This window comes from Meles meles, chromosome 18, assembly GCF_922984935.1.
Source record: "Meles meles chromosome 18, mMelMel3.1 paternal haplotype, whole genome shotgun sequence".
Classification (NCBI taxonomy): Eukaryota; Metazoa; Chordata; class Mammalia; order Carnivora; family Mustelidae; genus Meles; species Meles meles.
The window spans coordinates 5,577,581-5,603,746 of NC_060083.1; the positions used below are offsets into that span (position 1 = coordinate 5,577,581).

At 41.6% G+C, this 26,166-nt stretch overlaps 1 pseudogene; it reads left to right on the forward strand.

The window, feature by feature from the left end:
* Positions 1-26,166, forward strand: part of LOC123929352 — a 97,082-nt pseudogene that overhangs the window by 53,268 nt on the left and 17,648 nt on the right.

Sequence of the window (26,166 nt, forward strand, 5' to 3'; positions counted from 1 at the left end):
GTCACTTATCCAAAGGCTTTCCGTCTATTGTATCAGTTACCCATCAGCAACCCTATAAGTGTCCATACCAACAGAGCCCCCCATATGCTATTGAGGAAACAGATCCTAATAGCTGATTTGTCCTGTGCCCCACATATCATTAAATAATAGCCAGTTCTTGAACGAGGGCCCATCTGACATAAAGCTGTGCTCCAGACTGCTTCCCACTCACCCCAGGGGGCTCTCTGAGCCACATGCTCTCAGCGACGTTACAAAAAAAAAAAAAAGAAAAAAAGAAAGAATGTGCACATTAAGAAAAAGTCCTGGCTAGAAATACACCCAACCCTTAAGAGTGATTGTCTCTGAAAGCTGGGGCTACACATCACTTCCATTTCCTTCTTCAAATGGGTCTGTCATTTTAAATCATTCTGCCAAAAGACATTATTCAATAATGAAGAAAAAAAATTTTTAATGATAAAGGGAGGCCGTCTCCATAGCAGACTTGTATGCCACTGGAGGAAAAAAATAATAATTCAAAAGGCAGCGCTAAAAATGGAATTCCAAAGTGTTGCCTGGAAATTAGTGGGAGTTCAAAGGAGTTAAATAAAAGATGGAAAATGGGAGACGTGCCATGGCTAACTCTTTAGGCTCTTCCAAAAGGTTTCTGTTTGTGGTTGTTGGTGTGTCTCTCTCTCAGCCCTCAACTGAAGGGGGGAGCATTTACATAATTAACAAAAAGCCAGAAGCCACTCAGAGGCTCCAGGCATAAGAGCCCGCCACGTTGTTGCTGTTCCCATGTTTCAAGGACCTCATCAGCCTCACAGGCGAGCTTAGTATCAGCAGGCCCATCCCCTCCCCGTCAATTTTATTATTATTTTTAAATCAGGCAACACTTGGTGGAGCAAACCTGACCCTGAAGAATGCTCCCTGGCTTTCGGTCCGAGACGTCTAGCAGAAGTGTGTGTGATTATCTTTATGAGCAAGTACAGTTTAGTCTGGTCCCTTCTGTGTTGAATAACGCTGCCCCACAGAGTCCCCCAGAGAAAAGGAGTGCAGGTCTTACCTTTGACTAGGTGCTCGTCAGCCCTCGGGGTCCACAGGAGTCCCAGGAAACAGCTTCGCGGGTGGCAGCAGAACCCCCATGACATGGTGGGAAGATCGTTATCCTCTTTACAACATGTCCATTTGCCGGTAGTTCCTCTGCAACAACTGGAGACCCCATCCAGCGCCGTCCTCCACGTTCAGCATTCAGTTCCACAGAGGCAAATTCTAACCCCGAGGGTCCAAATGAAAACAATGCCCAGGAGTGTGGTACGTTAATGAATTAATTTCTCCAGTGGCCTCCCTAATGACCTAAATCTCCATTTTGGGCTCCTCACTTTTTAGCCCCAACAAAACAAGTCCTGTGGGGGTCGGTGGGGGGCTGGGGAGAGGAGGAATGGGATCATGGAAAAAGCTCAGACATGGTTCTGGGTCCCGCTGGATCGTTTCCTGGCTGAGTCCTTCGACAAGGGTTCAACTGCTTTGAGACTCATCTTCCTAGGGATCCAAATGCTGGGGTTAAGGTTCAAAGCTAATGTGTCGACAGAAAGTCTGGTTCGATGCCTGGCACATAACACAAGCTTAATAAATGCATTCTCTCTTCCCATCCTCTTTACTCGGAAGCGCATTCACCATACAGTGAGCTCCTCGGGGCCGGAAGCACAGTAAGACAATTTCAGGCCATGGCTCTTCATTTCTATAAATCAGGCCTGAGAGGGCCTCTTTGGGATGAAAAGCATCGCATCTCTCAAGATGGAAGAAAGCCGAACTTCCATTAACCTTTCCTCTTGCCCCCAGTAGAATTCCATGCTACGTCATGCCCTAAAGAATTAGGTTGTAAAGCACCAGTGGTGAAAAGCATCATCTGTTCAATGCCATGACCACACCACTGGCACCACTGTCCAGAGGCAGTGCCTCAGATGATCCCAGGCCCATCCTATTCCCTCTGCTCCTCGGCCAGTGGCAAGAGTGGGACATGCTGTGGATCATCTGTCCTTGTTGACTATGGCCAGTATGAGCCCAGCATCACTTCCTCATCTCACAGTCTGCAACATTCTTTAACGACCTTATCACAACTCTCTGATCCTTTGTGGCAGACTGGATATATTGGGTGATGTCAAGGTAATACATAATCCTGAAATTTTCAGTGGCCGAAAGTCACAATATCCACTGCAGATTTCAGGGCTCTGTTCCAAGCTCTTTCTTGCTCTGGGCCCCATGCTGATGTAGCATCCACTCTAGGGAACACTGCCTGTACCTGTGAAAGAAAAAAAAAATGAGAAATTCATGTTGTTCCAACATCTTACACCCAGAAAACTACACACCATAGTTCCATGACTAAAATAAGACATGTAAGCATACTAGAATCTGGGAGGACACAAACACGCATCACCATCACTTGTCTCAAAGAAGAAAAAAAAAACCCACACTTTCATACCACACACAAATTTTAAGATATGCAAATCAGGTAATACTAGCCTCATTGTAAAAATGAATATATGTCCATGAAAGAAAGAACTGGTAAGCTGGGTTTCATTAAAATTAAAGATTTCTGCTCTGCAAAGATGCTGTCAAGAGAATGAGAAGACAAGCCACAGGCTAGGAAAAAGTATTTGCAAAAGACATAACTGGAAAAGAACTGCTATCCAAAATATGCAAAGAAATGTTAAAACACGACAAGAAGAAAATAAATAACATGATTTTTAAAATGGGCCAAGGGTGCCTAGGTGGCGCAGCAAGTTAGGCACCTGACTCTTGGTTTCAGCTCAGGTCACGATCTCAGGGTTTTAAGATCGAGCTCCGCCATGGGCTCCGCGCTCAGTGAAGAGTCTGGTAGAGATTCTCTCTCCTTCTCCATCTGCCCCTCCTACTCATGCTCTCTCTCTAATAAACAAATAAATCTTTTAAAAAATGGGCCAAAGACCTTAATAGATACCTCACCAAAGAAGATCTGTACAGATGGAAAAGAAGCATATGAAAAGGTGCTGAACACCATACGTCATTAGGAAATGGCAAGTTAAAACAACAGTGAGATACCCCTGCATCTATTAGGAGGGTCAAAATTCAAAATAAGTAAAGAAATAAAAAAATAAAAAAAACAAAAAACAAAACACTGACAACACCAAATGCTGGCCATGATGTGGAGGAACTCTCACTCACTGCTGGTGGGAACACAAAATGGAATACAGTTTTGAATTTCTTATAAAATTAAATGTACTCTTATCAGACAATTCCACAATCACTTTCCTTGGTGCTTACCCAAAGAGCTGAAAACATGTCAACACCAAAATTTGCACGTGGATGTTTACAAAAGATTTATGCATAATTTCCAAACTTTGGATGCAACCAAGATGCCCTTCAGTAGGTGAATAGATAAATAAACCATGGACCTTCCACACAATGGAATTATTATTCAGCATTCAGTGTTAAAAGGACATGAGTTCTCAAGCCATAAAAAGACACAGAGGAAGCTTCAAGGCGTACTACTAAGTGAAAGAATCCAGTATGAAAAGGTTCACATTGTAGGATTTCCAACTATATGATGTTCTCAGAAAGGCAAAATTATGGAGACAATAACACAACCAGCTCTTGCCAGGGAGAGAGAAGGATGAGTAGGGGGGAACACAGAGGATGTTTACAGCAGTGAATCTACTCTGTATGATATTATAATCACTGATACATGCCATGATACATTTTTTCCAAACCCATAGATATACACCACTAAGAGTAAACCTTAAAGTAAACTATGGGCTTTGGATGATAACGATGTACCAATGTGGGTTCATCAATTGTAACAGATCCCTCTGGTGGACAAGTCAGTAATGTGGGAGGCCGTGCATGTGGGGGGGCAAGAGTCCATGGAAAATCTCTGTACCTTCCACTCCATTCTTCTGTGAAACTAATTCTGTTCTTAAAAAGAAAAATCTATTTTTAAAAATAAATACATGTCTTGCTTAGAAGGTTAAGTGGCTTGGTTAAGATCAGGCGAAAGAGGACCTTGCACAGAGTACAGAGTAGATTATAAATATTCACTGAACAAATGAGTGAAGGCAAGTGTGAATTAGTAAAGAAACAAAACCAAGAATGGGTTGGAGATAACCGGAGGCTTGATACGAGGTTCTCTCTGTTTACATCACAGTCTTACCCCGCGCTCCCACCTAGGCAACTAGCAAGTATCTTCTACCCCCCCAGGAGGGTTTCTGAGCTCTACTTCTCTGCAATTTGTCAAATAACTTGGATTCCTGGACTCCAGAATGACAAAGAGTAAGCAATCGCCCTTGTAATAAAACATAAGCAGGTGTACGTGCACCCACAGACACACACACACAAAAAACGATCAGCTTCTCATTAGAGCAGCAACAGCACAGGGCACTTATAATCCACACAACGTAGACTAAAATCCTGTTACCAAGGAAGAAGTCGCAGCAGTGACAACTAAATCCACAGAGAGCATTTCACTGAAAATGCCTCCAGTACCGGGCAGAACGGAGAAGAGCATGAAAAATTCCCCGTCCGTGAGAAGCAAAAACCACACATGAGCCAAATACATCTGCTGAATGTTGAAAGTGACAATATGCAGCTCGGAGAGAGAATGCATTGAATCATTAAAAAAAATTCCTAAGAAACTTAACAAGTACATCTAGACACTGCTCAAGTATGCACTCTCATGGCTCATGGAAACATCCTGGGGAAGTGATTCAAATGGCTCAGAAAACGTGGCTTCTGCGCTTGAGTGACTCACCAGCTAGGAAAGTAGGAAGTCAAGGTACCCCTAACTGGGTGTTTCTTGGGATCAGATGGAATCCTATGGGCTATGCCTACACATGAGGGCATTGTGTAGAAGCAAAAATGGACAATTTCCTTTCAAATTTTTTATTTCTTTTCAATGGGTGATACAGTTACAAGTGAAAAGTTTGGAAAGACCAATGAGATAACTTTATCCCAATCTGCTATCATGTAAATACAGAGAAAGGAAAAAAAGAAGGAATTTCAGTAACTTTTGAACCCAGTGTATTTAGAACTCCGTACCTTTAAGAGGGGCATGTTTTAAGGATAAAAATGATAAAGGAAACTGAATGTTACCTAGTCTGCAATCTGGCTATGGTACTGGGGTAGTTATTCTGAAGCTATTTCAAGTGTACCATAGAATAGAAAAAAATAAGTCTATGTAGCTCAGAATCCAGCGTTCTCGGGTGAGGGAAGGGAAGTAAAAATGGGAGAAAAGAAAGAATTCTGTGCTGTTGGATTAAAATGATGTTAAGGAAAGAAGGTTTGTGTCCCCATCCCAACCCCACATTCGTAAGTTAAAAGCTGAATCCCCAGTGTGATGGTATTTGAAGGTTAGACTCTCAGGAGCTAAGTACATTTGGAATGTGGTAAGGATGGGGCCCCTGTGACAGGATCATTGTTTTTATAAGAAGAGGAAGAAATAACAGAGTTTGTTTTTTTTCCACCATGTAAAGACACGGTGAGAAGATGGCTATTGAAGACCACAAGGAGGGTCCTCACGAGGGCACAGAATTGGCTCACACCTTGATCTTGGACTTCCAGCTTCCAGAACTCTGAGAAATACAAGTCTGTTGTTTCAGCCAGCCGTCTGTGTATTTTATTATGGCAGCCTGAGCAGACGAGAACAAATGAGGAGTATTAATATAAACTAGCTTTATCCACTAAAAAGGTCTAGAACTGGGACCACTCCACAAGCAATGAGCAAACCCTGGAACTGCTTCGATCTTGGTTCCTAAATTCTATTCCCCACTGAAGGGATTCAGGGAATCCCGGGAAGCGGCTCTTTCTAGGTCAAAGACAAAGTACAAAATGGTCCTGGAACATTTTATCATTGTGTTGGAAAGCAAGGAAGCGTTCACAGACGGATACAGACATGCTGAAATACACAGGAGCTAGCTTGAAGGGGCTTCCCATGGTCACATTTGGGAGTCATGAGAGCATCAAAAAGTAATAATGGCTGCTAATATACTGAATTTTAAAAATTGATTCATGTACAATAGAGTCAAGAAAAAAAAAAGAAAAGGTGAGACTTCTCTGAGAAGAACATTAGGCAATAAGATTAGGACTGGTGGATTTAGAAAATCACTGTTTTGCCACCTCCAATGTACTAATCAGTTAGGGCCAGAATCAAGGCAGACTACAGTCAGTCAAGTCTAAGCACTAGAGCAAATCTGAGACTTTATCATTCAGAGAGCTGAGCTTTGACAGGACCCCATGAAGAAGTAATCAGACTCCACAGAGTGAAATGTTGTGAGCATATTCATGTGGTCTCGAAGTACCCCACGCCCATGCTGGACAAGCTTGCAAGGGCCGTCATAACACCGTATCACAGGCTGGGGGGCCTAAATAACAGACAGTTATTTTCTCACAGTTCTGGAGGCTGGAAGTCCAAGATCAAGGTGCTGGCAGAGTTGGTTTCTCCTGAGGCTTCTTTCCTGGACTTGTAGGTGGGTATCTTCTTGCTTTCTTCTCACACGGTCTTCTGTCTGGGCAGGCATGTCCCTGGTGTCTCTCTCTGTGTCCTATTCTCCTCTTCTTGTAAGGATACTTCGTACAAGTCAGACTGGAGTACTGCCCGTCCACAAGACCTTATTAAACTTTAATTACCTTTTTTACAACCCTATCCGCAAATGTGCTTACATCTTGATGTCCTGGTGGTTAGGGCTTCAACATATGAATTTGGGGGGAACCCAAATTCATCCTGAAACAGATGTGTTCTTAAATACAAAGGGAATTACAATGGAGAAGTGTGGCAGCCACAGTCTTCTCTAAATGTAGATGCATCACTGAGAGCATCTCTGTAGTATTCTTGACAAAATGTTTCACCTGAGTCTAATTATGAGGAACCAGACAAATCCAGATTATGAAAATTTCTACAAGACAATACAATTTCTGGTATTCTTCAAAAAGAGCTTTATCATAAAACAGCAGGGAGACTGAACTACATACACGGAAGCTGAAGATACATGATAACCAGATTTTAAACCCTAGATCTCCCCCCAAAAGAGCCATAAAGAAGTTTTATCCTAGAATAACCAAGAAAATGTGAACAGTATATTAGATGATACTGCTGCTTCAATGCTGAATTTCATAGTTGGGTGATGGTGTGGCTCTGTATTTAGGGATTAACATCATGATGTCTACAATTTATTTTCAAACAGTTTCACAGGAGAAATAGGTCTATAATTAACAATTAATGAGTCTATGTGAAAATTATATGATCTATTTACCTTGAAATTCTTATACTTTTTTTGTGTATTTGAAATTTTTCAAAATGTAAACTTAGAGGTGATGGACAGATAGATATATAATACCTACATCTTTTGGGGAGAATTCTCTATCATATGTAAATATACTGGTTCTGTTTCACACATGCATATTTTTCCCACTGTGTATCCATTATTTAGTCTGTTCTCCATTACTGAATATTTAGTTGACTTAAACTTTTTTTTTCCACTAAGAGAAAAAAGCAATGATGCAAAAATCATCCTTTAATGATGCAAATATATCTTTAGGATAATACCCAGAAGAGGAACTGCTATATCAGACGTTCTCTCTTGACGATTCTACATGGACACTGAATTCCTTTTTATTCTTTCATTAAAAAAAATATTTTATTTACTTATTTGACAGCAAGAGAGAGAGCACAAGTGGGGGTGGTGGCAGGGAGAGGGAGAAGCAGACTTCCCACCCATCAAGGACCCTGACACGGGGCTTGATCCCAAGACCCTGAGACCATGACCTGAGCCAAAGGCAGACACCTAACTGACTGAGACACCCAGGCACCTGTGGGCACTGAATTTCTAAGGAAAACGGTTATTTTTTTCAGTTTACTAGTCATCTGAATCAACACAAAACAAGCTAGTTAAAAAAGCAAGCCTCCAGTGAAGAACTGATTTCTTTACCTTAATGGTTTAATTCAGGACTTGAATTATTCAACTTTAAATGCATAACATCTAAAGCAGTGTGTCATACAAAACAGATATAGGCATTTATCAAATGTGTTTGAGTGAATGAGTGAATGAACGAGTGGAAGCTTCTAGACACCAGAAGCATTAACTGTGGAATTATAAAATAAACACATCCTCCCTCCCCACATTCCGAAGACGCTGTGAGAATCTTAATGGCATCTCACTATAACACACAAATTAGATGTCAAGGCACATCTTCCATGGACCTCATCCAACTCACCAAAATGATTTCCTTATAATGGACTCCCAGAACAGAATTATAGTGTAGCAGTTGGGAATTTAAAGTTTATAAAACTCTGAATTCTCCTGCTCCTTGCCTGTTTAATGCGGCTTCCCCACACCGCCCCCTCCACCCACTGGATTCCTCCATCTCTCTCCTCCATTATCAGAGCTAGTTAGAGGGAATGGTAAATTTGGATCTTACTACAGCCTGAGACCAATGAAGACAGAAAATTAAGAAACGCAGAGCCAAGTCACTTTACCCCTCAAAGGTTCTATTTTATCATCCGTAAAAAAAATAATAATAAAATAAAATAAAAATGAATAAAGAGGTTGAAGCACTAATATTTCTTCTCACGTCCAGCAGCTCTTTGGAGAAATTACGTTATCAAATCACGCTATGAGTAGTAATAATAACACCCATATTAGCAAAAGGGAACAAAACAAAACAAAAAGCATTAAAATAGCCACAAACACTGTGTAGCAGGATTGTTGCACGCATCAGAGGAAGAAGGTTTTCATAAGTCGGGTTCCCAAAGGAACATCTCCTTTGCCAAGTTTTAGTCCTTCTGATTCTTGCAAGGAAGCAGGCAGCGTAAGTCTTGAGTGCAAACCTACTCCTCTTCTCAGAGGTTCTGTGTTCCATTGCAATATGCCACCAAGAGCATGACAAACCATTGCTGAGGATCTGCTATCTGAAAAATGGCTGATGCAGACTGGGAAATTTTCTGAATTCCACCTCCAACCCTTCGCATATGATCGTCTCCAATAAGCTGTCTATAAGAGATGATGATGCCTCATCTACCTGTTCCTCAAAGTTCATTCCCTTCGTGGGAACCATTTATTCTCCATCAACTCTTAACTAGGCATTTCTAACACAAAGGTAACCCAATCAGAACATGATAGGTTGTCTCAAGGAATCACACACTATGGTTTTCATATTTTTAAGTTAAAAAATAGTTTCTAGAGTAGGACCAAAACGATAGAGATAATTGGAAACCATCTCTTCCAAGGAATATTTCAAGGTACAGGCATGTTTAACTTGGAAAAGAGAGACTGAAGAAAAACCATGATGGATACAAAAAAAGCTAATGGGCAGAAGATACATGGCGTTGGTTCTTTATGGATTTGGATAGTAAAATTTTGAGAGGTGAAATTTTCAGAATGACAGATTGGTTCAGTTAGATAAAGGATTTTCTAGTAAGTAGAGATCTCCAACAATGGGATATATTTTCTGTGCCTACTGAGTTCTGAAAACTGTGAGCAATCCAAGAAGATATTTGATAGTAATTCTCAGGGGACAGTGTGGGATGAGAGACTAAAGCCAGTAAATTCTAAGGGCTGGTTTATACCTAAGATCCTATAACACAAGTAATATTTGCCAAATCTCCATGAAGTAACAGAACTTTGATAATACTTCCATCTTCATAGAAGAGTAAATAGAAAAAGAATCTATTGTAAAATTATTCAGATTAAGAAGAAGAAAGGCTATAACGATCCATGAAAAAAAATCAAAAGTTAAAAAAACACACAGACACACAAAACAAAAAATAAAACTACAGGAATTCATGGTCACCCAGACACATCTTACTGAAAGCTAAGTGTGAGGGTATATAAAAAATTACAAAGACCCAGTGCTTGCAAAAATATATACATAAGTTTTGAATAAGAAAATGCAAAAGTATGCCTCATTGAAATCTAAAGGATAGAACATTTCCCTGAGTTAAAAACACAAATTTTACCAAAAAAGAGATGTACACAGATTAGGAAGGAAGAAATAAAACTGTCTTTGTTTACCAATGACATAATTATCTGTGTAGAAAATCCAAAAGAACTGACAAAAAATACTTCTGAAGTAATAACAGCAAGGTTGTGGGATCAAGGTTAAACACAAAAGTTGATCACTTTCTTATATACCACCAATGAATACATAGTATTTGAAATTAAAAACACAATACCATTTACATTAGCATCTCTCAAAATGAAATACTTACATATAAATCTAACACTATGAGATACAGGAGGAGAACTACAAAACTAATGAAAAAAATCAAAGAACTAAATAAATGGACAAATATTCCATGTTCATGGATAGGAAGTTTCAATATTGTTCATATGTCCATTCTTCACAACTTAAACTGCATATTCAACACAACCCCAATCAAAATCCCAGCAAGTTATTTTATAGATAGCAATAAACTGGATAACCTGGTTCTAAAGTTAATATGAAGAGAGAGAAGGTCCAGAACAACCAACACAATATGGAAGGAGAACAAAAAGGTCTGACACTATCTGACTGCAAGACTTACCAGAGCTATGAGAACCAATGTGGTATTGGCAACAGCAGAGACAAATAAGACAACAGAAGAGACTAGAAAGCCCAGACTTAGACCCACACACATACAGTCAACAGATCTTTGACAGGGAACAAAGGTAGTCTTTGACAAATGGTACTAGAACAGTCAGATATCCACATGCAAATAAAATGAGGCTAGATAAGGATCTTACACTTTTCACAAAAAGAAATTAAAAAAGAATCATAGACCTGACTATAAAACACAAAACTATAAAACTCCTAGAAGATAACATGCGACAAATATCTATAAGATCTTGGGATTGGCAATGACTTTTTAGATTTTAGATCAAAGGAAGAATCTATAATCTGCAAAAGAAAGAATTAGGTAGCTGGATTTCCTTTAAAATTAAAATTTCTGCTCTGAGAAAGACATTGGCAAGAGAACGAGAAGGCAGGCCATAGACTGGAAGAAAATATTTGGAAAAGACGTATCTGAAAAAGGACTGTTATCCAAAATATACAAAGAACTGTTAAAACTCAACAATAAGAAAATAAACAGTGTGATTAAAATATGAGTCAAAGAACTTGACACCTTACCAAAAAAAGATACGGATGGAAAATAAGCACATGAAAAGGTGCTCAACATCATACGTCATTAGGAAATAGCATATTAAAACAACCAGGTATCACTTCACATCTATTTAAATGGTCCAAATCTGGACCACTTACAACACCTAATGCTGGTGAAGATGTGAAGAAACAGGAACTCTCATTCATTGCTGGTGAGAATGCAAAATGATACAGCCACTTTGGAAGACACGTTGGCAGTTTCTCAGAAAACTAAACATACCCTTACTATTCGATCCAGCAATCACACTCTTTGATATTTACCCAAATGAGCTGAAAACTTATGTCAACACAAAAACTTGCACATAGATGTTTTTAGCAGCTTTATTCATGATTTCCCAAACTTGGAAGTAACCAAGATTTCCTTCAGTAGGTGAATGGATAAATGACCTATGGTACACCCAGACAATGGAATATTATTCAAAATGAAAAAGGAAATGAGTTCTCAAGCCATGAAAAAACATGTTAGAGACTTAAATGCATATCAGTAGGTGAAAAAGCCAGTCAGAAAAATACTGTATGATACCATATGATTCACTGGAAAAGGAACACTATAGAGGCAGTAGAAAGATCAGGAGTTAGGGAGACGGGAAGGATAAATCAGCAGAATACAGAGCGTTTTTAGGGCAGTGAAACTATTCTGTATGATACTGTAATGATGGATACATGGCAATAAACATTTATCAAGACCCACAAACTGTCTAACACCAAGAGTGAACCCTAATATGAACTGGTGGTAATAACGTATCCGTGTAGGTTAATCAATAGTAATAAAGATACCACTCTGGTAGAGGATGTTGATGGTGGGGAAGACTGTATATATGTGCGGCCAGGGGGTATATGGGAAGTCTATACTTTCCACTCAATTTTGCTTTGAACTAAAAAATTCCTTAAAAATAGCCTTTTTTAAAGAAAGAAACCTCTTAAGGCAAATGTCAATGGAAATAATGGCAAGTTGAGCATTTAGCTTCCTTTCCCAATTTTATGAAGGGAAAGTGTTAGCACTGTAGTGTAGCTCTTCTTGAGTTTGGATCTGGGAGTGTAGTCCTAAACTACTTCAACATTTTGATTCATTCAGATTATTTGAAGTTTGTCCTGGTGAGCCATCACTTTATCAGAAGACTACCACTACACCGACACTGATGACAGAGAAGAGGCAAGTCATCAAGAGAATGTAGCCAAGGGCTTACTAACAGTTTAAGCAAAAACTAATGTCTTAATGTTCTGATATGAAATGTATATATTCAATAGATGTTAAATAACATTATTTCAAAATGGCATAATTCCATTGGGTTTTAGAATTAAATATTGAATGTGATGAATTAAATCTAAGTAATCAAACTTCATAATATTGAAATGTGGTGGGGGGTGGTGAGTAGGGCATTCTGAAATAATTTTTAAGCCAAAAAAAAAAAAAAAGTCTATACTTATACTTAAAAGAAAATACCATGCTGCAATGGACTTGGAACAATCTTGACAAAGTTCAGAAATTCAAGGTTGTAATACCAAATTTTATACATTGCAAAGTAGTCTATTGGACTGTAAGCCAACAACGAAATCTCATAGAAGCAAAAAATAGAAATGGCTGTCTTAAAAGTCTACTGAACACAGGAAAAACTGGTCCCAAAAGTTTGGTTTCTTCTCTATTTAACTGTCAACTGGTAATAAGCAATCAGACACTCAAGGAAGCTTGGTTCTTCGACTTAATTACATTTCCTTGGTCATGAAACTGTGCAGTCATATAAGCCCTTGACTCATTATGTGACGCGTCCTCATTTCCTCCCTGCCAGGGCTCTGAGTCATGGCAAATCACTTGAGCGAGTGTTTTGGGTGATTCGCTATTAACGTTCACTAAATGCTCAGATAATGTCACAAAAATCTGTGGACATTAAATTGTATTAAATAAAAGAAGAAGAGCTTTTATGTTTTCTGATAAGAATTTTAAAGTTTTCTTCATCTTGGCCCTACACATTTTTTGCTAGTTTAAGTTTTGTGTGGGTTTTTTGAATAATTTTTTTAAAGATTTTGAGAGAGGAGGGAGAGTAGAAAGAGAGCATGACTGCGGAGAGGGACAAAGAGAGAGGGAAAAGCAGACTCCCCACTGAGCAGGGAGCTGGACTTGGGGCTCCAATCCAGGGCCCTGGGATCATGACCTGAGGCAAAGGTAGATGCTTAACTAACTGATCCAGTCAGGCGCCCCACAAAGTTTAGTTTTAATAACAATGGTAGCTAACACTTACATACTGTTTCCAGTCCTTTACATGATTAACTCATTTAATTCTCACAGTTGTTGCACACAGGAAGCACTTCATAAACATTGGTGCTATTATCATTTCTTACTAACATGTGTGCCTTCTAAAAATCTATCATATCCATTAAGAAAAGACTTTGATTTAGATATATCCAAATTACCTACTTTTAAGAGGCTTGATGTTGATTTTCTTGTGTTTTCTAGGTGTCCAATGTTCAAAGAGCAGTTTGTTCTCTTACGTTTCTTCTCACCATTTTGTTTTCCTAACTGCTTTGCCTCCAGTTTCTGGAGCAGTTTAAAGGAGCAAAATGGAGGATTCATTTCTGTTCCTGACTTTAATCCCCATGAAAATGGACATTCTTTTTTTTTTTTTCTTTAATTGATTTATTTGACAGACAGAGATCACAAGTAGGCAGAGAGGCAGGCAGAGAGAGAGGAGGAAGCAGGCTCCCCATGGAGCAGAGAGACCGACATGGGGCTCGATCCCAGAACCCCGGGATCATGACCTGAGCCGAAGGCAGAGGCTTTAACCCACTGAGCCACCCAGACTCCTGAAAATGGACATTCTTTTACTATTTAACCTTTAAGCATTTGGCTGACTTGAACAGGGGAGGGGAGAAGATATAAAATAGTAAGAAAGTATCCCTCTAATACTATCTTACAGAAGAGCTTTCATTAAAAATGTATGCTCCTCTTGTCAAATATACTTTAGGCATCAATCATTTTGATAATATGCTTTCCCCTTCTGACCAGTTAAAATGCTAATTCTATGGCAATGAATTCTCTAGTACAGACCTATCTGCATTTTCCTAGAATGAAATGGAGTTGATTGTGAGGGGGCATTCTAGGACATTACTGGTAAACTATATTTGTTAATAACATGCTGTTAGAGGTTCTGCCTGAATGTAATTGATTATTCTCCAAAGTTGTCACTGTATGTCTGTGTATTTACCATGTTACAATGGCTTTGCTGAAAAATTTGAAAAATAATTTTTCCCCCTGTTTCTACATTCTAAAACAACAATAGTATCGGATCTTTCTACTCATTGAAAATTACAGAGAATTTCCTTGTGACACTATCTGGATTTGACACTTCTTATGAAGGTAGATCTTTAAAAACTTTCTCAATTTTGTCTATGATTATTGTTTCTATTCAGATTTTCTCTCTCTTCTGAGGTCAATTTTGGTTGTTTCTGTATTTCCTGGGGGAGGGGAATTATTATTTATATCAGGTTTTCACATTCTGCCTGGAGTTTAAAAATGCATCCTTTTATGTTTGTTTCAGGAACATTCTTGTATTTGTTTTACTTGTCTCATTTCTAAATTTTCCTGTTTGTGCTTTCTCCCTTTTTCCCTAATTAATATAGATTTATCTGTTTAATTTTTTTTTTAAACTGCCTGCCACTTACTGGTTCTCTTTACTAGACCCAGTGTTTTTGTTTTTGTTTTTTTTCCCCACTCCATGATTTGAATGCCCAATTCTCATTTTACTTTTCATGATGTATTTACGACTATGAATGTCTCCTTTGTCCACAAAAGTACTCTTCCCTGTTTTTTATTGTTACTTAAGAAAATGTGCAGGGCACCTGGGTGGCTCAGTGGGTTAAAACCTCTGCCTTCCACTCAGGTCATGATCTCAGGGTTCTGGGATAGAGCCCCACATCGGACTCTCTGCTCAGCAGAGAGCCTGCTTCCCCCCCTGCCCCCCACCTGCCTCTGCCTACTTGTGATTTCTGTCAAATAAATAAAGTATTTTTTAAAAATTTTTTTAAAATGTGCAATTCTGCTTTGAACTTTCTCATTGATCCAAAAGTAGCTTAAGACTTTTCCTTTTTTTTTTTCTCTTTTACTACCAAGTATTTGGGATTTTTGTTTGCTTGACTCGATTTTGTGATTTTATGCTTTATTACAATGTAGTTAAGAGAATGAGGTCTGTATTATTTCTACTTCTTTGAATTTATGGTTTTTTTTTAATGTCTTACTATATCATCGTGGCACTTGGAAAAAATGCCTATTTTCTGTTTCATCAGGATCTGGAGTTTGTTCTACATTTATTAGATTATCCTTGCTACGTTAGTCAGATTCACTATATGCTGACTCCTTTTCTGTTTAAAGCTATGTCTTGTTGAAAGGCATGAGGGAAAGTTGCATGTCACTGTGTGTTTCTGCCTAGTGTTCCATCTCTTTCTTCAGGGGTTGCTTTATGTGTTTTAATACTATTGCATTTGATTTTGTGACAATTACCACTATAAAATGCCACTCCTTCTGGGTTTTTTGGGGTTTTTTGTTTTGTTTTGTTTTTTTAACCTTTCTTACTTTACTTTCTACTTTGCTTTTAATGAGACTTTTTTTTTTTTTTAGCACCTTTTGCTTTCTGGTCTGTTTCTTCTTTAAAACAACAACAACAAACTCCTTCTTTCTGGTAACTAGTAAGGTTTATACCCTTCTTTTCCCTAGTTCCTACAGGGGTTATAACTTTAGATAGTAAACATAGTTTCAGTGTATTTCCCTTAAATTAGGCTATTAGACATGCTTCTCAAAGAGAGAAAGATCAAGACTCATTTAAATAGCAAAGATCATTCTACTCACTCTTCCATTCAATAATCATATGCCCGAGGAGCATGTCTTGGGAGGGGACAATCTGCTGTTCCCATCATGCGAAATCTGGGGCTAGTATTTTTGGAGATTAATTATTTCTATAGCATGGCCCCTAAAATCAGGCAAACAAACCCTATCTGGGGCTTATGAAAGATAAAGCCACATTTTTCATTGTGAACCCACTCCTCACCAGCACAGCCCAGGTATGGGGAGAACGGTCTTCACCCCCTAGTTCCAGAAGAAGGACATGTGACTCACACCTAAATTAACCAGCTTTGTTCATCATGGGAAATGGCCCATGTGACCCAATTTATGCCAATAAGATACAGGGGGGGGGGGGTAGGTTCTGAGAGATTCCGGAGGAAAACAAACAACAAAACAGTTCCTTACTCCTTTTGAAAGACCTCAATGCAGTAACGTTCTCTCCAGGTCCTTAGATTTGGCCAAGGGAGCTAGCCCAGATGCTGCTGGCGGGCAGCCTTCAGCCATGCCTGGCGGGCCCACACCCAGCACAAAGCTGATGTCAAGGAATGAAAGGCAAAGGAGGCAAAGACCTCAATTCCTGAGAACACAGCTGAGTCCCCGAGTCAAACTTGGTGTGCTCACCAAGTGTGACCCTGAGGTTATGTGAGTCAACATGTCTCACTTAGTGGCGACGTCAGATGGAACTTGTCTTAGGTTCTGCAGCCAAATGCACCTTCAGGCCATGGTTTAGACCTTTCCTGACCTGGGAGCCCACGCCAGTCCTTAGCTGTCACTCCCTACCAATGCTCACTCTTCGTGAACCAACTTTAACACAGAGCAGCGTCTCATTGCTACTTGCTGTGCGAGGTAAGAAAATCAGCTCGCGTATTATCTCCACAGCTTCATCCCTCCTCCTCCAAATCTGTGTTGGAATAGCTGAGCACTTTAACATATTAAATATACACACACATTCACATATGTATATTGACAGCATGTTTCCTCTCAAGGTTAGTGATATTTATACTTTCCTCTGAAATCGTAATTCTGTTTTTTCCCCTTGGATCTGTACTTAAATAGAATGGACACTCATACGTATGCTTTTAGAGTCTAGCTTCTTGATTTTCTTCTTTTCCCCATCGACTCAGCATTTACATGGCTAAATTTCCTCATAAAATAGATGGTTCGAAATGATTTGTATTGACGTTGCCAGATTCAGCCAACAAAATCACAAAGCTCCCACATTGGAATATGAATTTTAGATAAATAATGAATAATTTTTTGTGTATGTGTATAGCATGCAATAATGTGGGACACATTTATCTTAAGACACATTTATCTTAAAATACTACTCATTGTTTATATGATATTCACATTTAACTAGGAAGCTTCTATTTTATCTAAAAACCTCCCCTAGCGTGAACTGCATTCTCTGAGTCCTTGATTATGTGAACATGCCAGACTGTGGCTTTTATATCTGAATGACAACCCAGCAGGGCTTAGAAAGAGGAATGGACTTTTTATCAACCTTGTTCATGCTGCCTTTCATCTGTGGGTATAAGGGGTGGGGCAGCTCACAGTGTTTGTACATGGCTGCCGCTGTGGCTTATGTTCACGTTATAGTGATCTTTAGGGTAGGAAGCCCTGTGCGGACCCTTCCATAATATGGAAGCGTACTTTATTGATCCTTGTCTGGAGAGTCGAGGAGAGGAGCAGGGGAAGATTATACAGTGCCATCCACATTTATAATAGGTGAATTTTGCCTCCATTACTTTGCATCATAAAGTTGTAAAAAAAAAAAAAATCCTATGCTGGGGCACCTGGGTGGCTCAGTCGGCTAAGCGTTTGCCTTCAGCTCAAGTCATGATCTCAGTCTCCTGAGATCAAGTCCTGCATCGGGCTCCTTGCTCAGCTGGGGTCTGCTTCTCCCTCTGCGTGACCCTCCCCTTGCTTGTGGCTTCTCTCTCTGACAAATAAATAAAATCTTTTTTTAAAATCCTATGCTAAAACTTCCCCTACCTAGTTATGGAAATATTCCATGTCTGTGGCCTTATGTCTGGGAATTTGGTCCCAGTTTAGAAATTGCCATCCTGTCCTCACTTCTGATGGAGACAGTTGTAAACATGTCCTCTCCCAGGTCACTGGCTCTCCTCTAAAACAAAGCCACTTCCATTTCCCTACCAGCCAGGTGACAGGTCCAGCAGCAGAGACATGTACCATGAACCAACACTTGAACACAGAGGAGACTGTGTGCGACTCATCCGTATGTACCCGCTCTTTCCCTGATTCTGGGATTCTTTCTTTCTTTCTTCTTCTTCTTTTTTTTAAGGTTTTATTTATTTATTTGACAGAGAGAGAGAGAGCACACAAGCAGGGGGAGTAGCAGGTAGAGGGAGAGGGAGAAGCAGACTCCCTGCTGAGCAGGAAGCCCAATGCAGGGCTCAATGCTGGGATCATGACCAAAGGCAGACGCTTAACTGACTGAGTCACCCAGGCGCCCCTCTTTCCTTCTCTTGTCTCCCCATTCTGACAATCTCAGTTTACTGTTAGAGATAGAGATAATTAGCTCTGGCACATGTGTCTGGTCTTCTCCCATCCAGCTGAAAACAGCTCAGTAAATTCTAGCAGGTTTGTTTGTTTTCTTTTCCCCCAGACTCTCTTGACTAAAAGTTAAGCCATGCTAGTTGGGAAGATCATCCATTCCTCCATGTTTGTTGTTTCATGTTAGTTGACTGATTTACTTTTCTCACCTAGATTGCCTCTTCCTTCTCCTTAAGCTACTTCCCTTGATTTTGGACAGAAGAGTGAGATTTTTTTCTGTTATCTTTCTTGTGTCATCTTCATCCTCCATATAGTTTCTGGTGGGGTCAAGGTGTTGATACTATGCGTTGATTTCCACAGCGGTCCATTCCTCTGGTTTCTAATGATATTCCAAGATCATGGGGTGAGACTGTTCTTTGATTTAATACAACTAGCATACTCTTTTCTTCCTTTCTTCTTCCCTCCTTCCCTTCCTTCCTCTCTCTCTCCTTCTTGCTTTCCTTCCTTCCTCCCTTTTTTTTGTTGGCTATTTTTAAAAGCTTTTATTTTGCTCTTTTAGTTGGACTGGTGGAGGAAATTTGAAAATGTCATTCTTCCTCAGGGACCTCTTTCTAGTGGTTGTCAGAATTCATTTAAATGAAGTCACTCAAGGAACTCTGACTATTTAGATCACTTCCCATCAGGAGAGCAATTCTTAGGGACTAATTCAGTCAGACTAAATAATGTAATGAATATATATTAAATCACCGAAGGGTGAAGAAATCATTCCATGGGGAAGGGAAGTATGGGACGAATCAAGGACACTGAGAAAGCTACAGAAGAAGCTGTCCACGGTCGTCACCATCAGTGAATTGCTGATGGAGAAGAATAGTAGTAAATGAGGCAAACTTTGCTGGCCTCCAAGATGATATTCAAATTAATGCTGCAAGGACTCCAATGGTGCACGACCTTGGGAAAGTCCCTTAGCATCTCTAAGTGGGGATGCTAACAAATGTCCCCATGATAGCATTTTTTAGGGTTAAATGAGACAATACAAGCCAAGAGCTTCAAGTTCCTGACCCAGAGAGCCCAAAAGACACCAGATACCTATGATTCTCATCATTATGTCTCTGAAAAGTCAAAACGAAGAGACAAACGTTGTAAAAATGTGGTATCTCAGTTCTTCCATCCTGAAGTATCTGTTCACGTTCTCCAGGTCTGTCCAGTATAAACCGTGTCAAGCCAGATTTTGAGTTTGCATCCTAACCCTCCAACCTTCCCACCATAGGGCCCTGTGCTTACAGGTAAAGGATACTCTTTGATTTCCCCTGCGCACTCAATCAACTAATGGCTTGAGGATCATAAGGAATAAAAGAGGGGGCAATTATCCAGGCCTCCATAGACAAAACTGATCCTATGTCCCCATATCTGCATTAATTCTGCAACCCGGGAAAAATGACCATTGCCCCGGATTCTAAGTGAAGAGGGACTCGGGGCACTTGAAACAGCTGGATGGTCTGGTGGGAACTGCAGCCACAATGTCAGACCTCCCTCAGGGCATTCAGACCGGGAATGATCAACATGCAGAAGTTTACAAACAACTCCCAGACTCCCACAAAAGGAATCCTGATAGCATATCCACAGTGGGGGGCTGGGGGAGTACAAGGAACAAAAGTGACCATACTTCTTGGAAAACGGAGCAAGGGAGGGGAGGGTGTGTTAAGGCAACCAGCACCACCAGGGCCGAAACAACAATAACCACAAAAGTAACAGGAGCAAGCACATACATAGCACTTACTGTATACCAGGTCTTATTCCAAGATATAGGTAGATGATAGATATACAGACTCATTCAATCCTTCTAAGAATCCCACAGAGAAGGTAAAATTTGACAGAGATAAGAAAAAGTAAGGCACAGAGAAGAGCTACGTGTCCAAGTCACACATCCAATGGGCAAATAAACTTGGGATCCTGTTAGTCCTCTCTAGGAGCCTGACTATTAGTAAAGTTTTGCACCGTCACACAGGGAAAGGTGACTGGCAGCTGGTGGTCCAAGATGACTCTGCGAGAAAGAAAAAGAAAATTTTTTAAAAGATTTTATTTATTCATTTGAGACAGAGCAAGAAAGAGAGACCACAAGCAGGGGGAGAAACAAAGAGGCTCTCAGCTGAGCAGGGAGCCGGACTTGGGCTCAGTCCCAGGACCCTGGGATTGTGACCTGAGCCGAAGGCAGATGCTTAACCCACTGAGCCACCCAGGTGCCCCGAAAAGAAAATTTTCTAATGAAGTTTTTAACTATGCTCTTGGCCTTGGAGGATGCTCTGTCTCCTGCCTCTTCCCACAGCGTATTTAGGAAAAGATGCATCATCTTGCACTGGGAAAAGCCACTAACAAGAAAGGCACAGGTCCAAAATGGAGTCCCTTATGTTAAGGGCCCCATGTCAGCAAACCAAAACTTAATCCCTAACCTAACCGCAGTTCCAGCCTCCCCCAGGAATGCAACCTTGAACCAGTCAACAGAGAATTTCTTGGTCACCACGAGGAAATTCACCGCTTCCATTCCCCTTAGGTAAGCAAGCTTGCCTCTTTGCAAGTAACTTCCTTTATTTTCCACTCCCCATCTACCTTGAAAACCCTTCCTTTTCTGCTGCTCCATGGTGTCCCTTCCCCTTTGCCAGAGGGGCTGCTGCTCAATGCATGACAGGCTCCATAAAGCCAAGTGGCTCCATAAAGCTCCATAAAGCCATTTTACATTACTCAGTAGAGTTTTGTTGCTGCAGAGATCCTAGCCTCCGCAGCTAGAATGCCTATTTGGATTCTGCTTCTTTCTCTTACTAGCCATGTGGCCAGCACCTCCTCAGTTACTCAATTTTAAGGAGGGCTTCTTCCATCCGTCCTCCAGCATGAGCCAGGAAGCTGGAGATCTCCACTGGTAACGCCTGGCCCCCCAACTCCATGTCCATCTATCATCTCCTCCCTTAGCTCTGCCCCCTTCGCTCCGTCTCTACTGACACTGCGCTAGTCCAGACACTGCACCTGCAGGTTGACCTTGGGAAAGCCAGTCTCTTTGTTTCTTCACCTGCAAAATGGGTATAATGACTACCTCATAGGGCTATGTGAGGATTTAATATGTTCGTGCTGCAAAGAATGTAGAACAGTACCTGGCACATGGTAAGAGTCCAAAACATATTAGCCTCGAGAACCTTCTAGAGGTTTCCCTGCATTCACTCTGCCTTCCACTCTAATCTGCTTTCTGCACCGAAGCCAGCATGATCCCTCCCAACAGCAGCGTCCACGGCATGCCTGCCTTCCTTAAAACCTTGGCTGGACTTCTCTGCGTGCTCAGGGGATAAGAGTCCTGGCCCAGGGAAGCCCTGCTCTGTCTCCAGGTCATCCTCCCCCCGGTTCCACCTTGCTCCTGACCCACTGCCCACTCGGACCTCCTGTCAGCTCTTGGAATGGCCATGTTTCTTCCCAGCCTGTGCTCTGCATACCGTGGTCCCTCCTCAGTAATACTTCCTCACTTCCTTCCCCACTCCCCTGCCCAGGGGCTAACCCACCCAATATCCAGGATCCTCCTTTACTTCCTGGGAGACTTTCTCTGAGGCCTGCTCTCTCCACTCCAGGCCAGGTCAGTCTCTTCTGTCCATGAACAATCTTAGGGCCTCATTCTGCACTTACCTCATTAATTAGGGGATTGATTTTTTTAAACACCCATCTCTTCCATTAGACCAAAACCCTCACATGGGGGGAAACTGACACGTGAATGTTTAGTATGAGTTTTCTTAAAACCCAAGGGAGGAGTTCCGTGAGGCCCCACTTCCTCCCTTGTTACCCACTCCTCAGGCGAATCTTTCTCTGCAAAAAGAACTCCTTATTCTAATCCCTGCTATGAAACTTTCTAGAAATACCACCCCACGTCCACCCAGGTTGGTGGTTTCCCAGAAATCATGGCCTGTACTTCAATGGTACACTTCTCTAAGCCTGAGTTACGTTAGCTAGAAAGTGATCCAAGGGGGTGGGAGTAGGAAATTCCACAGCCTTGAGCTCCATGTCCCACAGAATACTCTGTCCTTCACGGGCCTATATGTGGGGGAGGGGAAAGGGCAGGGATGAAGGGAACTTGGGAAGGAGCATTTTGAGATGGAGGGAGTACTTCCAGGCCTTTCATCTTCAAGGTGACTTAAGAGATTTTCACCCTCCTAATTTTCCAGAAGGCCACTGTTTAATCTCTCTCTCTCTCTCTCTCTCACACACACACACACACACGCACACATGCACACACCCCATCATCAGCACTGTCACATCTCAGATATAGTAGTCTAAGCCAGAAATCACACACTGGGAGTCCCAGACAGGACCAAATCCAAGCCCAGAGTTTGGCAGGCAAAAATTATAACATTCTACATAAAACCTTGTATTTCCAGCTTACTTGGAAAAAAGAAATAGAAGACTTCCATTGGCCGGAACTGAATAACGGTGGTCCCTTTGGATGAGTGAGGCTTTCGCTGGTCTGCAGTGCACAGGATCGCCTACCAAGCACCCCCAGCACTCCCTCACTCCACCTGCCTGGCTCCTGGAAGGGGCTGAGATTTCTAGCCCTAGTCAGCTCTGAAAGAGGGAGAGATGGAACTTCTTCACTGCTTCTCAGTTTTCAAGGCTGTATCCAAACTCTCCACTTTGCAAAGTTCTGTGCCCATCCTCTTTCCTCCCTCGCTCTTGCACCACAGCCCTGAGGACTTGCAGGGAACAAGCAACGGCCCATTCCTGAGTCACCCATCTCTTAATAGCAGCCCCCTTAGCTTCAAAAAATGTGGCTGGAATTTTAAAATTTACTGCTTCTGAGGACCAAACTAAATTCTAAAATTAGGTCCACCCTCTTTCCCAGATGATTCTGGTTGCACAACAGAACACAGATTGGTGGGGAATTACGGGCAGCTAGGAGTGTGAGAAGGAAGGACGCTGACGTTATTAGGCAAGTAAGGGGGCTGAGGGTCTGAACTCCAGCAGTGACCACAGAAGTGGAAGAGACCACAGATGCTCTGGATTCCCCCTCAACACACCCAGCGGTGTCGTCATTTCTAGGAAGATGACACACGGATCTACTACCATCACATTCTATAATTGTACCGTTCACCCCTCCCTGCCGAGAAGATTCCGATGATTGTCTCTCCTCTCATCTCTTGACCTAAACACATGTTTATAAAATTTGCGCATCTATAATGTCATGAAAAGTTACAGGCTCTGATTAAAGTTACACACAGGATCTAGCTCTTACGAGGAAAAAACCAATCCTACCAAAATGTCTGACAGTAATTTTGATTTGGGTCCCATTCTCCTTGATGAAACACACTTGGTATGTGCATCAGACCACTTTCCAAAAACACTACAGTGGACACTATTTTGTACTGCAAAGGAAATGGGCATGGCATGGATGTTGCAAGCATTCGATCAATATTTGTTGACAGAAAGAAAGAGGGAGGGTGGGAGGGAGGATGGAGAGGAGGAAAAAAGAAAGGGAGGGAGAGAGGAAGGATGGAAGGGAAGAAGAAAGAAAGGGAAAAGGAGAGAGGAAAGATGGAAGGGAGGAAGGAGAGGGGAGGGGAGAATGTACACACACAGAGGAGCCCTGAATCTCTGTCTTCCTAAGAAATGATGATCTCAAAAGCCAGTCTTTGTTGAGAAATGAAAAAGATTACCAACTGCCAAAGCTCCTCTGACCTCTCAAAAGCAGAGTTCAGAGATTCAACTATCAAGTTTTACCATAATTCCCAAGCAGATAAAACCCGATACCCCAAGCAAGGGGCCCCAATGCCTTAGGAGGAAGTGGAGAATGAGTCTGTGTGCATGAGCAAGAGCTATGGAGGGAAGAAGAGGAGGAGGAGGAGGAGGAACAGGAAGTCAGGAGCACAAGTCCAGACCATTCCCTTGAGTTCAAAATCCTTGTCAGAACTTAATAGGCTAAAAACAAAAGCTCAGGGTTACCCCACTGCAAGGCAGCTCATTCCTCATCTCTCTGGCCACAGACTGGGGCCATTTTAAGCCCTTTTAAATGTTTCAGGTTCAACTGGGTGCTAGACCAATATGGAGCCCATGAGCTAAGGTAAGCATCTACACAGATGGGTCGCAGGTGGACTCAGGATTGTTCCTACTTGGTATATTGTGTGGAGAGTATCAGAGGTCCTGTAAGTTCTGGTGGCGGGTATGGAGGGGCTGAGAGTTTCAAGATAGCAGCAGAGGGGTCAGAACAGAATGCAGAAACTTTATGACCCAAGGACAGGGCCAGGATATCACCAGTGCTCCCAAAGGCCAGATGGGATTGGACCTATGTGAGTGGCCACTGATACTGGGTGCCCAGGGAACAGATCACATCATCAACAGGGCAGAGACCAGCATGGACTCAGAGACAGCTACAGACCAAGGCCCCTTAAACCACTGACAAGGGGATGCATAAACTTCCCGTTATCCTTCCAGACAAACCTGGTCAGAGGAGAGGAATGAGGATGGTTGTATCGAATCTGGGAAAGAAGTCCCAAAACACCGACATTTCCCCCAGAGAGCCTTTGCTTAAAGCTGAAGGAGGCTTCTTAAACATACCAGTGGCAACAGAAACTCAAGAAGCAGCCACAGATACTCCCAGACAACATGAATCTGACCATATGCAACATAGATTATAAACATCTGACCCTGCTATGAGAAACAAGTGGGACTGATGAGGATGAGCTCAGTCCAGAAACAGAAAAAAAAGGACAAATTAATAAACCACTGTTGGTGGTTTTTTTTACCACCAACAAATGATCAGAAGGGATATGCAAAACAAATGCTTAAAAGATAGGAAGAAATGACCCTTTTCTGTTGTTGTTCTTACCAACATGAGCTTAGCTCATTTATCCTCTGCACAATTCATATAGTATTATGATACACAAATTAAGTTGGGGGCACAGACACTCCTGCCCAGGGCTTAAAGCTAAGGGGCAAGTGTGCCTAGCACCCAGGGTCCCTACAGAAAACAGACAGGTCTGTAGTGAGTCACCCAGTGGAAAACTGTTAACTCTTACCTTGGCAAAAAGGGATAATGGGAGGGAACCATGTGCGAGAGCCTCTACAGAGCCGGAGACACAGAACAGGAGCCCCTGTGGGGAACGGTACCTGCCCTCTCTCTCTCTTCCTGCCCTCCCATTTCCTGCTGGTGGCTCCTACTTGCCAAATCCAGCTGAAGTCAGAGGCGAGGGAGCTCCCACTGGGATCACTTTCCTGGACACCAAGCAAAGCAGAGACGCTTGGACAATGAATCGGGGCAGGTGGGCAAAGTAGAAGGTCACCAGCACAGGCTGATACATGGAACTCAAAGACGTGGCTGACATCTTAAGCAGCGTCTCTGTACCTCTGTGTGATATTCCAAACCTAGAAGAGAACGGCAGCCCAAGGGCAGCACTTGGGTGGCCAGCGGAAACACCTGAAAAGATTTTTTTTTTTCAATTTTCCATAGAAATGAAGAAATTTCCATCACCTTCCCCAAGGCTGTGATGTCAGACTGTTTTAGTCTCAACTAACTACTTCAAACATTGTCACGGATTTCTATAAACTTGAGCTATGGGAGTTCTGCTTTCGTGGTTTCGATATACAATCTAGAGGCGAAGGCTGCCTCTATACGTCAGGGATGTCCTGCTCACAAGACACACCACCACTCGGCA